Genomic DNA, 14,981 nt, shown 5'->3' on the forward strand with positions numbered 1-14,981 from the left:
ACTCTTATTCACAAGTCCTGATCCTCTCCTATGGAAGGATTAGCGTTAGTGAATAGAGAGTTAGCCAACAACTTCCAATTAAAATTAACACTTGAGTATTCCAACTCAAGGGTCTCCTTTTAATTAACTCTCAAGTCAAGTTGGGAGTCTACTCCATTGATATGAATGTCATTTTCATAAACCATAAAAGAAAATAAAAAGAAGACATGATAATCCAAATAAAGTAATAATAGAAAATTAAATAAAGGTAAAAATAATTCTTTGCATTAATAAATTCCAAAACCATAAACATCCATATCTGAACAGGGTTAATGGGCGATTAAAAGAGTAAGAGAATAAGGAAACAAACTAGAATAATGGAAACTTCAACGGAGGTAGTAACTCTTCTCAATATCCAAATCAAAAGCATAAAACACTAACACTATGAATATGAAGAACCCTAGAGAAAGTGGTGATTTCTCTCCAAGATTCAAAAACTAAAACTAAAACTGTCTAAAAGTGAATGTTGTCAATGTGTGTTGAGTCTCTGCTTGTCCCCTGGCTCTAGTCTGTGTTTCTGGGCCAAAAACTGGGTCCAAACTCAGCCCAAAATCGCCCCCAGCGTCTTCTGCATTTTCTGCACGTGGCACACGTCACACGTAAGCGTCAGTCACGCGTACGCGTCAGGTACGCGCACACGTCAGTTACACGCCCGCGTCGTTTCTCGCTGGCCATCTCCTTAGTTTCTTGTGTTCCTTTCATTTTTGCAAGCTTCCTCTCCATCCTCTAAGCCATTCCTGCCCTATATAGCCTGAAAACACTTAACACACAGATTACAGCATCGAATGGTATAAAGGAGAATTAAAATACACAATTTAAAGGCTTAGGAAGCAAGTTTTCAATTATAGAACAAAATTGGGAAGGAATTGTAAAATCATGCAAATTATATGAATAAGTGTGCAAAGACTTGATAAAAGCCATTCAATTTAGCACAAGATAAACCATAAAATGGTGGTTTATCAATCTCCCCACACTTAAATATTAGCATGTCCTCATGCTAAGCTCAAGGAGACAAAAGGAATGAATGAGGGAAAGTGAGACTCATGAAATGCAACCTATATATAAATGCAACTATATGCTAAGATGTTTCTGCGTACTTGGTTAAAAGTAAACAAGTTCTCCAAGACAAATATAAATATGATTTCACTAATTCAAATCATACAGTAAAGACAAGTAAACTTGTAAGAAGATAGCTCATGAAAGCAGGGAACATAAAATCAAGCATTGAACCCTCACTGGTAGTGTATATGCACTCTAATCTCTCAAGTGTCTAGGGTTGATCACTCTACTCTTCTCTAGTCATACTTTCTAAAACTTTGTTCTTCATCTAACCAATCAACAAATATTTAATATACCAATGCAAACATCATGAGGTCTTTTCAAGGTTGTAATGGGGCTAAGGTAAGGGTGAGGATATATGTATGGCCAAGTGAGCTATAATATGAATCTTTGACTAACCTAAGCTCTCACCTAACACACACACACTCTATGTACTTCTAAAATCATGCCTAGCTACCCATAATCCTACTTTTTCATCACATACTCATGCATTAAATTTTTCTTTAATTTCACCACATATGCATTGATCTTTTATTAAACTTAACATTGGGGTAATTTTGTCCCCTATTTATTATTTATTTATTTAAATTGTAAAATTTTTATTTTTATTTTATTTATTTATTTATTTATTTTTTGATGAACATGAAAGCAAACATAATATTTCAATGCATATGGTTTTTTTCTGGTTTCACATGAGTAGGCACCCAAATTCCCAATATTTAAATAAAGTGGAAACACAACACACTCCTATTAACCCAGGTTTTCCACAATTCTCCACACTTAGTTAACACACTATCTTAAGCTAACCAAAGATTCAAATTAGGTAATTAATTATTTTTCCGCTTAAGGCTAGTGATGTGGTAATATAAAGAACAAATGGGGATTAAAAAGCTCAAAGTGACAAACAAAGGTAATTGAAATGGTAGGCTATTTAGGATAAGTGAGCTACTAACGAATGATGGCCTCAGTCATATGTATGCATGCAAATACACTAAACAATGGACATATATAATGGAACAAAGCAAATATTGCAATCATAGAGAAGAAAACAAACAAGAATAAAATTTATGGTTAAATAATGTAACCATATAATAAAGCTCAAAATCTCACAGGTTGTATGTTCTTAGCTATAAACCATGTTCCAAATTACAATCTTCAAACAAGTTTAACAAAAAAGTTTTAATTTAAATTAGTGAAATGCTATAAAATAAGGTCTTGAAAAGAACTTATTACTTTAACCAAGCAAAACATACACGCAAGCAATTATTGTCATGAAATCTATCCTATCTAATAAAAGAAAACTATAATGTTGGTGTTAAGAGAGAAAGATTACCTCTGGAAGTCAGGGAATGACCTCACCACACTTAAGGCTTGGCACGGTCCTCCGTGCCATCAGTAAGGAGCAAGGTAGGGTTGGAAGCATCGCTTCCGCTGTCTTGTTCGCCCTGGCTTCCTGTGCTACTGGATGAAGGGGAGTCCGGGATGTCCTTCTGTTCTGGAGGTGGGTGGTTACCAACTAAGAGTTCCTTCAGATAGTTGTATCGGTGGTTGTTGCGGCGCACCAATTGCTCCATTCACCGGTCTCGCTGGTCGAACCTCTCAATGATCTGAAGGAACATTTGATGGATGGATGGTGTTTGTGGTTTGGATGATGGTGGAGTAGGAGAAGGAGGGATATCCAAAGATGGGCCTGCAGGCCGGCTCACAGAGGGAACTGGTGGTCTAATGTACTTCCCATTCGGGACATACTGATCGGCCCTTGGGATCATGGTATTGGTATCTCCAGCTCGATAGGACACGCTGGCTGCAGAGAATAAATCTGAAACCAATGCAGGGAAAGGCAGGTTACGCGCTATCTGCACGTGTGAAGAACGGATGATTGACGGTTTAGAATTCAGAATAAATTCTCGTAGCAAGTATAGTTTCTAAACCAAGCAATCATCCTTTCTTACAAACGTTTTGGTTGTCACAAGTAACAAACCTAATAAAATTTATAAACCGAAGTATTCAAACCTTGGGTCATCTTCTCAAGGAATTGCAAGGAGGTGTTCTTATTATTAGTTATGGAAAACAGTGTGTTTGGGTTTTAAAAGGTTTGAACAAGGAAAATAAATTGCAGGAATTAATAAATTAGTATCTAATAAAACTCTTGGCAAGGTATGAAAATTCGGAAGTCCTATCCTAGTTATCCTTATGAGAATTGAGTTTAATCCCACTTAGTTAACCTTTACGAAAGCAAGGGAAAGTCAAGTGGACTAATTAGTTAGATCCCCAAGTCCTAGCCAACTCCTAAGGAAAGACTAGAGTTAGTGGAATTCAATTCAATTAGCAAAAATAACTATTAACAATCACGATAAGTTTGATAACTCAAGAGCCTCCAGTTAATCAATTAAAGCCAAGAATATAAAAAGCTAAATAAGAATCATAAATCTGAAATATCTCAATTTATTAAATAAATAAAATCCTAACATGAATGGTTCATAAGCCAATTTGGCAACATAAGTAATTAAAGAAAAGCATTAAAGTATCTTGAAAGTAAAAGAGAAATATAAAGTAAAAGGAATATTGAACCTAAGAAGAAGTTGAAATCCTAAATTCTTTAAGAGGAATCCTAATCCTAAAACCTAAGAAAGAGGAGAGAACCTCTCTCTCTAAAAACTACATCTAAAATTATGAAAAGTGAATAATGGAAGATTCTCCCTTGAATGGATGCATTCCCCCACTTCATAACCTTTAGTCTGTGCTTTCTGGACTTGGATCTGGGCCAAAAGGGGTTTCAAAAATCGCTGGGAGCGTTTTCTGCAATTTTTGCACGTGGCATCTGTCACGCGTCTGCGTGGGTCACGCGGTCGCGTCATCTGGGAGTTTTCCTTGTCATGCGTTCGCTTCGGTCACGCGTACGCATCATTTGCATTCTGCTCAAGGCACGCGTCCGCGTCAGTCATGCGTTCGCGTCGCTGCCTTTTCGCGCTGGGCATGCGGCCGCGTTGTCCATGCATTTGCGTCGCTGCTTTTTTTTTTCAAAACTCCATTTTTGTGCTTTCCTTCCATTTTTTATGTTTTCTTTCCATCCTTTAAGTCATTCCTGCCCTTTAAAACCTAAAAGCACTCAACACACAAATCACGGCATTGAATGGTAATAAAGGATGATTAATTTTAATATTTCTAAAGCATAGGAAATATGTTTTTCACATATATCACATAATAAGGAAGGGAAAGTAAAACCATGCAATTTACATGAATAAGTGGGTGAAGGATTAAATAAATCACCTAAATTGAGGACAAAATACATCATAAAATATGGGTTTATCAGCCTCCCCACACTTAAACAATAGCATGTCCTCATGCTAAATCCAAGAGAAAGAACAAGGTAAAGTGGTGGAATTTCATGCAATGCATTCTATTCTAAATGCAAGCTACCTAAATGAGTCACGCAATTCCAGTTTTTTATTCACTTGTATATAAAACTTACATGTAGTTAAATTAATTCATATCCTCAAGGAATCATATATGCATAGCCAAACCCTAGATAATGTTAAAGCACTTTTACAATTGAGATGGGTAAAAGTATTTCACAAACTTGCAAGACAATTAACAATTAAGCAGAGATATATGGTGATGAGCTATTGAACCCTCACTGGATTTTGTGTTTACTCTCTAGTCACTCAGTGTTTATTGAGTTATTCACTCTATTCTTTTTCTATCCTTGCTTTCTAAAACTTTGTTCTTCATCTAACCAATCAACAAATATGGAATACAGACATACAAAAATCATGAGGTCTTTTTCAAGGTTGTAATGGGGCCAAGGTAAAGGTAAGGGTATATGTATAAGGCTAAGTGAGCTAATAAGTGAATCCTTGATTAGTCTAAGATCTCACCTAACATACATACTTTATATAATTATAAAGTTCCTTTACCTATTTACCCAAATTTTCCCACATTGTATTGCAAGCTCATGCATTAATTTTAATTTTTAAAATTTTGTCCCATGTGCATTGACTCTTTTTATTTTGCATTTGGAAAATTTTGTATCCCCTTATTTAAATACTGAAAATATTATTAAATTTTTTTTATCAATGCACATGGTAATTTAATTGTTTTGATTTCACATGAGCATGCTTCCGAATTTTTGTTTTTGAAACAACTTGTTCTTTTTAAATTCCTACTTTGTTTCTATCATCCCATGTTCCCATAAAATTCCCCACACTTAAATTGTACACAATATCTATCTTAAGCTAACCAAGGATTCAACTTGGGATTTTTAATTTTGTTTTTCTGCTTAAGGCTAGTAATGTGGTTATAGAACAAGAGGGGATTAAAAAGCTCAAAGGGGCTAACAAGGGTGATGTAAAAGGTAGGCTAGTTTGGGATAAGTGAGGGAAAATTCAAATTATGGCCTCAATCATCTCTTGGTATGTATCTCTATTCTATATTGGACATATAGATTAAAACAAAGTAAAGAACATCAGAATGAAAAAGAAGGACAAAACACACAGGAATGAAATTTATGGTTTGAATGTAACCATACAATTAAGCTCAAAACTCACAGGCTGTGTGTTCTCCAGCTCAAAAATCATATATCAGTTATACATGTCATGCAAGTAGAATTCAAGAGTTTCCATTATTCTCAATGTAAATATTAGGGTGGCTTTTAAAATCTTAGTGTTCCTCCTTGATGAAATGTTGTCAACTAACTAACATGTAATGCTATATATACAAGGTGTGTGGATTATTTTAAATTACTAAAGTTTCTAGTTTACTCCCTTTTTATTTTTAATTAGATCAAACTATTATATGCTAAAGGGGCAAACTATACTAATTAATCCACATATTCTATAACTAATAAGTTTAGAATTGCAAACTAAACTAAATGTCTAAGGTATAAACTAAAGTGCAAAATGCGGAAATAAAGTAAAAATATAGCAAAAGAACAATGTGCAAGTACTAAAAAAATAAAAATAAAGATAAAATACAGAAAAATAAACAAAATAAGATAAAAAGAGTCTGTAGTGGTTCACCAAAAAGATACGCCAGGGATGGCGACCTCCCCACACTTAAAATATAGCATCGTCCTTGATGCTCACTCAAGCTGGGTGTGAAGAAGTGTCATCACCGGAAGGATGGGCTGCTAGAGTCTCTGAGGTGGCCTGAGGGTCTGCAGACTGGATAAGTGTAGGAGGATCTGTCTGCTGCAATGGAGGCGCTGACTGTAGAGGGATCTCTGGGTCTGCGGCCTGAATCTGGTGTGGCTCCACATGCTGTGGTGCAGCCTGCTCTGGTCTTGCCTGCTCAGCCTCTCTCTGTGCATGTGTCTCCTCCTCATGCTCGTCCGCCTCCTCCTCAGATGGCTCTGATGGTGTGTCAGGCTCGGAGGGGATGTCGCCGCCGGATCGGATCATCAACTTGATGTGCTCATAGTGTCGCTTGTTGCGACGCTTAGATCTCTCATATCGCCGCTGGTTGTGGCGCTCCATCTGGTCTAGCTGCTGAAATAGGCGGTGCACGAGGTGATAAATGGGCTCTGAGGCAGGTGGAGGTACAGTGGGGGTAGTTGGTGCAACAGTGGATGAAGAAGGGGCAGCTGAAGGTGTGGCGGTCTCATCAGAAGCGGTGAGGAATGGAGGTGTGTGGCCTAAAGCCTGAAACTTCCTACTGTGAGGGATAATTTTCTTGCAATCTGCAGCAGGTGGCTTCTCATCAGCAAGCTTCCAAGGCACGTCAACTCGACGGCTGAGCTGGGTGATCAGATAAGGGAAAGGGAGGGTGCATCTGACATGGACCCTGGCCATATAGTACCAGATGAAAGGTGGAAGGTACAGGTCCTTACCCTCCATCACACACCAGATGAGGGTGATCATATCAGTGGGCAGCTCTGTCTCATGAGTGCTCGGTATCACATAGTTGCTCAAAATTTGGTGCTAGAGCCGAGCCTCATCATTCAGGTAAATCAGCTTGATTCCCTTAGGCATCACTGTGTTCTTTCCCATGACCCAATGGACAGTAGGATCAAGGGCTATTCTCTGCTTGACAGCATCCCAGTCAAATCTCATAAAGCACATATCCTCTTCAGCCTTTTGGTAACCATCAGGCTGATCTGATTTAGGCTGAAGGTGGAGGATGTCCTCAATAGCTTCCTCAGTGACCAAAATCTGTTTCCCTCTGAGGTGCACTGCACCAGGGAAGTCTTGAAATAGTTGCAGTAAAACTCTCTGACCCAGGAAACACTGACCTCTGTCAAGTTTCTCTCCAAGAAGAACCAGCCTCTCTGTTTTATCTGTTCGGAGGTGTACTGCTGTAGTTTTTCTGGAATTTTTAAGAGTTCTCTCCAGGTACAAGTTCTTGGAGGTGGCAAACACTGGTTACTTCAGCTCACAGTATCTGTTTGCAAATTTAACTGGATCATTGGCAGTGAGGAGCTGGTCAGCCTTCTCCTGCGGGGTAAAGTGCTTTTCCCGCCAGGAGTCGTCATGCATAATGTTGAGGATGGACATAGAGGATTCACCTCTTTCCCATTTGCCAGTGGTTGCTTTGGCTTTTCCTTTGCGCTGAGGGTCAGACATCCTGAAAAGCAAAAATTGTAGGGTATAATTGAAGAACAAAGCAGGAAAACAAGTAAGCAAATAGAATAATAACAATATAAGCACATAGTGGCAAAAGAGCAGTAGAATTATGAAATGAGTTAAGTATATGTGCATTATGGACTGTATTTGAGTTAAAAATCTGAGATGAAAAATCACAATCCAAAATATAATATAAGTAGAATTCATGTTAATTAGGAAAAACAATAATCATGTCTTGAGTTAAAAAGTTAAAGTAGGTAGTTAAAAACTGAAAAGAGAAGTTTGAAAGTTAGATCGGTTAGGATTGAAAAAGAGGTTAGAAGGTGGAAAGCAGTGAGTTAGGAGAAAGAAAGTTGAAGTAAGTGGCATGATAAATGTTTCCTAGGTAACAATAAATTCACAAATTTAAAGAATAATCAACTTATATTCAAGCAAAAATATCAGGTTATTGATGATAATTTAGAAGGATAGAAAAGTTACAAAACTAACATGAAATCATCAATAGTGCAAGTTATTAACCAAGGGATCGAAAAGGAGTAAGAATACTAGCCCGGACAGTCATGAATCGGTTTGGTTGTAGCCAAGTAAGGCAAAATATGAAGTTTCCAAACTCAATACATGAAAATAATTTGCAGAAAATTGGGCAGCATCTCAGCTAAAATTGGATGTTCCCGAGTAATAAACAGCAAGAAAAACAGTTCATATGAAAAAATTGCTGCAAAGAGTCACAAACAGTAGGAACAGTAAAGAACAGTCTTAACAGCAGCATGAAACAGTAATGAACATCATATGAACAGTATGAACATCACAGCCATATCAAAATTGCAGAATAGGTAAAACAAGCAACAAGAACGGCGCAATTATCAAGCCTAAATCCACTAACCACATCCTAGCTACCTAACCACCTAGAATCCACTACAAACATGCATCTCTAATTAGCCTATTCTGAACAAAAATTGAAAAACTAACTAAGGAATCAAAAAGAGGAATCGCAGTATGGCGGAACCTAGCGTGTAGAAGTACAAATGTATGGGACAGAGATGAGGGCAGAGAGGTGGTAGTGGTGACGCGGCGGCGTTGGGAGGGAGCACGGCGGCATGGTGGTGGAGCAGGGGGGTGGCAGGGGCTTGGGTAGGGTTTAATGGTGGAGGGGGTAGTGATGGTTGAGAAGAAGGGGGGTGAGGGTTGTGATGCTGTGGTGGTGGTCGGTGGTGGGAGGCGGCGGTCTGAGGTTGGCCGCGGTGGGGGGGGGGGGTAGTGGCGGAATGGGGTGAAAGGGGAGGGAAGAGAAGAAGGGGAGAAAGGAGAGAGAGGGAGGGGGGGGGGGGCGTCGCGGGGTGGTCTGGGTGGTTGGGGGTGGTGCGGCGGTCGTAGGTGGTCGGCGGTGGTGGGTTGCTGGTGTGGTGGTGGTTGTAGAAGAGGGAAGGAGTTGTAGAGAAGAGAGGAAGAAGGGGGAGGGGGGGGGTATGGGGCGTGACGGGTAGGGTTTCGCGTGAAAGGGGGTTAATATTTTTGAATCCACGCGAACGCGTGGAGCACGTGATCGCGTGACTAGGGTGAAAATGGGTTTGACGTGGTCGCGTGATTGACGCGATCGCGTGGGTTGAGTAAAAGATGGATGACGCGGACGCGTGAGGCACGCGACCGCATTGCTGTAAATTGTGCTAATCGCACAATTCCAGCGTCATTTCAGCGCAACTCTCTGTTTCCATTTAGGGGGCCATGATGTCCATGCGACGCGGACGCGTCGCTCACGCTTCCACGTGGGATGAGTGTTTTTGTAAGTGACGTGATAAACCTCTATTTTATGGTTTATCTTGTGCTCATTTGAGTGGTTTTTATCAACTCTTTACCCACTTATTCATACTATTTGCATGGTTTTACATTTGCCTTCCTAATTATGTGCTTTGATTGAAAACATGCTTCTTTGGCCTTAAGTTCCCTATGTTTAATCCTTTCTTATTACCATTAGATGCCTTGATATGTGTGTTAAGTGATTTCAGAGATTACAGGGCAGGAATGGCTCAGAGGATGGAAGGGAAGCATGCAAAAGTGGAAGGAATACAAGAAGTTAGAGAAATTGCTAAGCTGTCCAGCCTGACCTCTTCACACTCAAATGGCTATAACTTTAGCTATAGAGGTCCAAACGATGCGGTTTCAGTTGGGTTGGAAAGCTAACGTCCCAGGCTTCGATTTGATATATAATATGGCATAGTTACCTTGACGCTAGGTGACGCGACCGCGTGACCCATGCGGCCACGTCGCAGTGACGGAAATTCAGCATGTTTGAATTCGCAACCAGCGAATTCTGGGCTGTTTCTGACCCAGTTTGCGCCCCAGAAAATACAGATTAGAGGCTATAAAGTGGGGGAATACATCCATTCATAGGGGGGCTCTCATAATTCACTTCTCATGATTTAGATTTAGTTTGAGAGGGAGATTCCCTCCTCTCTCTTTAGGATTAGGATTTAGATTTAGGATTTTATTCCCATTCAGGATTATCTCTGTTTATCAGGTTCAACATTCCTTTTTATATACTCTTGCAATTTTATGAATTCTTCCATGTTACAGATTACTCTTTTGAATTAATATTACTTGAGGTATTTCAGTTTAATATTGCTTTCTTTTATTTACATTATTGTTATTCCCATCTGAAGACATTTTTTATTCCAGTAAATTTACTTTTTTCCCTTTTGGTCTTGGTTAAGAAAGCAGTAACTCAGGAGTTATCTTAGCTCAACATAATTGATAACTGTTATCTTTGATAATTGAACTAAACTTCAATAATCCCAATCTTTTCTTAGGAAATAAATAGGATTCGAAGATCAAACTAATTAGTCCCTTGACTTTCCTTTGCTTTAGTAAAGGTTAATTAAGTGGAATTAAGATTCAACTTTCATTATTATTGATAAGGATAACTAAGTCTGGACTTCTAATTTCTCATACCTTGCCAAAAGTTTATTTTACAGTTATTTATTTATTTTATTTGTCATTTAAATATATCTGTGCTCATTGCCCAAGCTCCAAAACCCCCAATTTACAAAACTCATAACCAATAATAAGAATATACCTCCCTGCAATTCTTTGAGAAGACGACCCGAGGTTTAAATACTCGGTTATCAATTTTAAAGGGGTTTGTTACTTGTGACAACCACAACATTTGTATGAAAGGACTTTTGAAGGTTTAGAAACTATACTTGCAACGAGGATTTATCCGCAAATTTCTAGATCACGCAAAAGTTCTCTCATCAAAATGGCGCCGTTGCCGAGAAATTGCAAACGTGTGCCTTATTATTGGTTATTGTAAATATTTTACTTTTTGCTTGTTTATTTATTTTTATTTTTGTTTTTATTTTTGCTTTTTCATAAATTAAGAGGTTATTGGTTTTTATAAAAAAAATTTTCAAAAATTTGTTCTTCGTGTTCATCTTGACCTTCAAGTTGTTCTTAGTTGTTTTCTTCATTTTAATCTAAAAATTTTAAGTTTGGTGTCATTTTATTGTTTTTCTCTTTCCATATTAATTTCAAAAATTTAAAATTTAAAACTCAAATTTCAAATTTCAAATTTCAATTTTCAGAATTCAAATTAAAAAAAATTTTAAACTCAAATTTCAAAATTTCAAATTTCAAATTTCAAAATTTAAAATTTCAAAATTTAAATTTCAAAATTCAAATCTTTTTAAAAAAAAAATCATATCTTTTTCAAAATCTTATCTTATCTTATTTCAAAAAAAATCAAATTTCAAAATTCAATATTTAAATTTCAAAATTCAAATTTAAAAATTTTCAAATTTTAAATTTCAAAAATTTAAAATTCAAAATTTAATTTTTAAATTTCAATAACCTTTTAATTTCAATTTGTTTTTATTTTCATTTTTAAATTTTTATTTGCTATCATGAGTTCTCACCCCCATCGCTATGAGTCTGGTTACAATTATGTTGCAGGAAGAAGAAATTACAATGAGAACAGGCATCAAGGTTGGAACAATCAAAGATGGGAGGAGCCACAAGGATTTGATCAACCCTCATGGCAACAACCACCTCCAATGGACTATCAACAACTACCACCATATGCCTATGAACCCTTTCCTCAACATACCTTTGAACCACCAAACTCACAAGCCCCTTTACACCATTTACCTCCATATGACCCTAACCCACATCCACCATACCAACCACCCTATGAACCAAATGAACCATGCATAGATCCACCCCAACCTCCATTGGATAACAATACACTCATCTCTAACATCATTGATCTCACCTCTACACTCCAAAATCTTATATCCCGCATGAACTAACCCTCTACCTCCAATATTCAACCCTCAAGCTCTAGTGTACTTCCTTTTTAACCACATAATGATCTTTTCATCCCATCACCACCCTCCATGGAAGAGCACCCACATCCATCAATCCAAGAGAAAGATGATCCCAATTATGCTATTGATATAGAACAGGAAAGAAGGAATCATCTTCGCGAATCCATACTTCATAAGGAGCTAGAGGAGGCCTTACAGGTAAAGGTAGGAGAGACCCTTGAAGATAAAGGAGTAGTTGAAAGGAGTTGTCATGGAAAGGAAATCATCGAGGATGAGTACGATTTTATCCTTAAACAATTGGACAAAGCAGCAATTATTAAAAAGGAAGAAGTGGTTGCAGACTTAAGAGATGTTGTACCTCCATTAGAAAGTCCAGTCACAGAGCCTCCTTCCATGGTGTTTGATGTTGATGTTGAAGAGAGCGTACAACCTCCAAGGAAGATCATGGTTGAAGACTTTGTAAAGGTTGATCAAGAGATGGAGATTAAAGAAGAAGAAGCACAACCTCCCATGCCCTTGGTGAGCAATGAAGAAGAGATTGAATTGGAAGAAAGCTACCGAGAGGAAGAGGTTGAAATTGAAGAAGCTTGCAAAGAAGTGGAAGTTGTCAGAGAAGAGCACAAGGGAGTGGATCTTGAAATCACCTTGCCAAAGTTATTGGAGTCTCCTTCCCCTAAGTTGCCATCATCCTTCACAACATTCAAGTGGGTAAAATTCATATCCCTTAGCTTTCTAATTCCACTTGAATATGGGCTACTGGAGATGGATGGTCAACTTAGAGCTCTTTGTAACATTAAGAGTAAGAGGAAGATGGTCAGTGGTAAGAACTGTCCTGCAAGGTTCAACATGGTTGCATACTCAAAGTTTAAATGCAAAGGTTGGTGTAAAGCTCAACTGAATGGGTCTAGGAAGTTGGTTGGCCGCTTTAGTGAGAATTCAGATTGCTTGCCACCCGGATGGAATCATGATAATCAACTCGAAGACGGGTGCAAAAGCAAGGTTTGGGACCCCGGAATTCATTCCAACAATCAACACTCTTGGGGCCTTGTCACTTGCTTTAACTTACTTGAAGGCTTTCTACGCCTAGTTTGGGACCCCGGAGGCCATTGGAATCACAAACATTGGTGGATATTCCTGGATGAATACAAGCATAAGCCACCATAACAGGGAGCTCACCAAATGTCCAACTTAAGGACTCTAACTAAAAGTGCTAGGTGGGAGACAACCCACCATGGTATGATCATTCCTTTTTCATTTTTATTTAGTTTTATTTGTTTTAGAGTTCTATTTTATTTTATTATATTGAACCTGGAGTTTTGCATCACATTCATATTAACACTGTATTCTGCATTTTTTTTCAGATTTAAAAAAAAAGCATGCACGCGACGCGGCAGCGTCGCTGACGCGTCCGCGTCGCCAGTGCATTGGGAAGAAAAAGATTGAACAGAGAGTCACGCGAAAGCGTGGCTGAAGGCGTGCCTTTAGCATAATTTGACCCCACGTGACCGCGTCGCTGATACGACCGCGTCATGTGGGAACTTTGGCCTCCCACGCGACCACGTCACCTACGCGGCCGCGTGCCATGTAAATCGACGTAAAAAGGGTGTATGGCAGAAAGTTGAGCTGGAGTTGGGCTGGACTCGTGCTGGAAGCCCAAGCCTCACCACGCGAACGCGTGTCCCACGCGGCCGCGTCATATTGGAAATAAGGCCACTGATGAGCGGATAATTTATACGCTTTTTGACATTGTTTTTAGTAGAATCTAGTTACTTTTAGGGATGTTTTCATTAGTTTTTATGTTAAATTCACATTTCTGGACTTTACTATAAGTTTGTGTATTTTTCTGTGATTTCAGGTATTTTCTGGCTGAAATTGAGGGACTTGAGCAAAAATCTGATTCAGAGGTTGAAGAAGGACTGCTGATGCTGTTGGATTCTGACCTCCCTGCACTCAAAGTGGATTTTCTGGAGCTACAGAACTCGAAATGGCGCGCTTCCAATTGCGTTGGAAAGTAGACATCCAGGGATTTCCAGCAATGTATAATAGTCCATACTTTGGCCAAGAATAGACGATGTAAACTGGCGTTCAATGCCAGCTCTCTGCCCAAATCTAGCGTCCAGCGCCAGAAAAGGAGCCAAAACCAGAGTTGAACGCCCAAACTGGCACAAAAACTGGCGTTCAACTCCAAGAAGGACCTCTACACGTGCAACACTCAGGCTCAGCCCAAACACACACCAAGTGGGCCCAGGAAGTGGATTTATGCATCAATTACCTACTCATGTAAACCCTAGTGACTAAATTATTATAAATAGGACCTCTTACTATTGTATTAGACATCTTTTGATCATCTTAGGATCTTAGGATCATCTTTGAACACATTGTTCTTAGACTTTGGGGGCTGGCCATCTCGGCCATGCCTGGACCTTCACTTATGTATTTTTAACGGTAGAGTTTCTACACTCCATAGATTAAGGTGTGGAGCTTTGCTGTTCCTCAAAAATTAATGTAAAGTACTACTATTTTCTATTCAATTCATCTTATTTCGCTTCTAAGATATCCATTCGCACCCAAGAACGTGATGAAGGTGATGATTATGTGTGACGCTCATCACCATTCTCCCTTATGAACACGTGCCTGACAAACACTTCCGTTCTACATGAAATAAGCTAGAATGAATATCTCTAAGATCTCTTAACCAGAATCTTTGTGGCGTAAGCTAGAATGATGGCGTCATTCAAGAGAATCCGGAAAGTCTAAACCTTGTCTGTGGTATTCCGAGTAGGATTCGATGAATGAATGACTGTGACGAGCTCCAAACTCGCGATTGCAGGGCGTTAGTGACAGACACAAAAGGATAGTAAATCCTATTCCAGCATGATCGAGAACCGACAGATGAATAGCCGTGCCGTGACAGGGTGCGTGAGCATATTATTCACTGAGAGGATAAGATGAAGCCATTGGCAAGGGTGATGCCTCCAGACGATTAGCCGTGCCGTGACAGGGC

Source organism: Arachis hypogaea, chromosome 12 (genome assembly GCF_003086295.3).
Source record: "Arachis hypogaea cultivar Tifrunner chromosome 12, arahy.Tifrunner.gnm2.J5K5, whole genome shotgun sequence".
NCBI lineage: Eukaryota > Viridiplantae > Streptophyta > Magnoliopsida > Fabales > Fabaceae > Arachis > Arachis hypogaea.